Here is a 2,773-nt window from a genome sequence, read left to right on the forward strand (position 1 = left end):
AAGTCAGACCCCCTGCGGAGAAAGGACGACAAGTCACATAGAGAATTCTTGCGCCAGCCGCCACTCTTCTAAGCGCAAGTCGCTAACTCTAAACGTTGGAAGTAACGGCGCATAGTCGCCGCATCATCATCAAGATACCTCGACAGCAAAGTACGCTGCCAACTTTGGCCGAAATAACTCAACGGCGCAAGACTCGCCCAACACCGTTGAGGTCAAACTTCGGCCATGCGAAGAAGAACAGGCGCCAGGTCGCCTCCAGCCATAGGCACTCAGTCGCCTCCAGCCAAAGGCGCACGGCTGCCTCCAGCTCCAGGCGCTCGATTTTCTCTGGCTTTGGGAGTTCGATCACCTTACGCCAGGGACGAACCACCGACAACAAGAGCTCTGTTGCCGCTAACCGAGCGGAATCACCTTCCGGGTAACCCGCGGAGGAAAAAGAAGATTGAGGCCCGGCTACCGCCTGCGCCGTTGGTTTCCTCGAGGAAAGTCTGTCCTATTTGCCTGTACCACGAGCTTTCGGGGGAACACTCCCACGAATTCCGGTGTCGGGGGAAAAGAGAGGAGGAAGTTGGACCGAGGGTAATCACCTCCTATAAGCGGGCTCTAGGCAGTAATGGATGGCTGGAGATGATGGCCCGCTTGCACAACCGGGAGATGCACGTGTCGAACGGAAACATCGAGAACATCTGGACGGAGACTAACCCCGTCTGTGAATTCACTATCGCCATGGACTCTGGCAGAGGATGGAATGTAGAGCCAGTTCGGTGCATAGGGAGAGAGAGTTCTGAAGAGGCCCTCCGCGAGGCGGAAAAATACACACCTTGCACCTACTTTTCTGATGCTACTCACGGGGGGTAGGAGGAACTACGCTGCGGCCGGAACCTTACATCAGCCAGCAGAAGGACCGATTTATGACAGATGGTTACGTGGACGGGAGGTGTTACACCCCGACGCAGGAGGATCATCAGAAACTGAAGATACGGCGGCCGATAAGGGGGGAAAGAAGAAGAGCCCGAAAGAAAAAGAAGCCACGACCACCAGGGCGACCGGCATCACAAGGAGCGGAAGAGCTTATGCTCCTTCTGAACAACAGGTACGCGACGGAGACACCCCGGGGGATGTAGGCCAGACTATGCTTTGGGCCGGTGTCGGATTGGATCGGAATAAACATCACGGAAGGATTACCCTCACCGATATGGGGGAGGGGATGGTGAGGGCTGTGAAAGACCCGGAGGATAAAAGTGGGCTAATCAACCTCAACAGGGCAAGAACCATCTTCAATTATGTGGTTGGAGGTGCAGCCCTCGCCCATAGTGTCAACGTTGGTAGTGCGAGTGATTGGCGGGAACTAGGTATCCGAGTGTGCCTATATGATGACATCCGTGAGCGAAGGTTTACGCAACCTGCGGGCAGTGACTTCGCGGTGGCACGAAAACAAGAACCGCTGCTGGAGATGGTGCCTACACTGGGAGGAGCTAGCTGGGGATACGAGGCGGTCTGTGTTAATTGGAGGTATGTGAACCGATATTTACAGGAACGCGATACGTTGCCGGTCGGCCTTAACAGGGAGGTTTACTGGGATCTCAGTAGTGAGGAAATAACGGTAATAGGAATCAGCGACAACACGTGCAATGCTGGATCAGGCGAGGGACATCTGGATACTCTCACATCTTGACTACCCCTTAGTGTACGGGTTCGAGACGTTTGACGTCTTCGAGCAGGGGAGGGACGGAATATTTCCAACGCACGTACCTTTTGTGAGGACGTCGAGCCTCGTCGACGTGCACAACCCCGCTCGCAAGATCGTGTTCGTCGTGATGACGGATGTCTTCTCTACAACAACTATAGGAGGAGTAGATTTCAATGTGCCGGTATTGGACCGATTCGAGGGGCTAACCCAGGGGGCCGGGCCCGTCATCACAAATTTCGATGAAGGGATTTCCACCCTACTGAGGCGGAGCCTTACTAATAACGAGTCAAGAAAACAACGAAGGAGGAGAGCCTAGTTACCACTCGCGTCATGATGACGGGTGGGGATCAACCAAAGTTGGGGACTACAAAGGAACGCGCCTCCGTCAACCCGGATCACCGGAAGAGAGAGGACACTACTTAGACTGGGGAGACTCTTGCCCGGTTTATCCCCAGGATTGGTGGACATGGGAACGATTTGTTAGGCGGTTCCAGAACGATATCACAGGAGTGTTAGATGGAAAGGCTTGGTGCTGTGATACACCCGGATTCGGATTAAGAGACCTAGGTATGAATGAACATTTACAACGGTTCAGGCTAGACAGTAGTCATGGCACCTGTGAAGGATGCAAAATGGGAGACGGGCAGTGGGAAACCTACATACACCTACTATGTTACCTGGCCGGTAATCGGTTAGGAAGAGATATCTGTAACCTGGGACGTATGTTCCAAAGGTGGATCGGACCTGGGTGTAGGCATTATGTCTTCAACTTTTGGTCTTTGCGTGTATAACTAAGTAGTGGGAGTGTTATAATATTGTACTCAGTTATAATCTTTTCTTGAATACTATAATTTAATCTTAGTTCTTTTGTATTATATTGTTCTATGATTTAGCGGTTGTGGTAGATGGCGATAGTTGTGTGACGCGTTTCCCTGTGCGCATGTGTCGTTAATCGCCTTAGGGAGTTTTCCTTTCTTTCTTTCTTTGTACACACTCACTTCTAGTCAGTGTTGTTTAGTTAGTTCCGTTTAGTTTTTTTTTTGTGTAATACCCTTAAAGTACTCTGCGTTGATACCACTGCTT

The sequence above is a fragment of the Polyergus mexicanus genome, unplaced genomic scaffold, assembly GCF_030449975.1.
Source record: "Polyergus mexicanus isolate NDT 795.1 unplaced genomic scaffold, iyPolMexi1.0 SCAF_24, whole genome shotgun sequence".
Classification (NCBI taxonomy): Eukaryota; Metazoa; Arthropoda; class Insecta; order Hymenoptera; family Formicidae; genus Polyergus; species Polyergus mexicanus.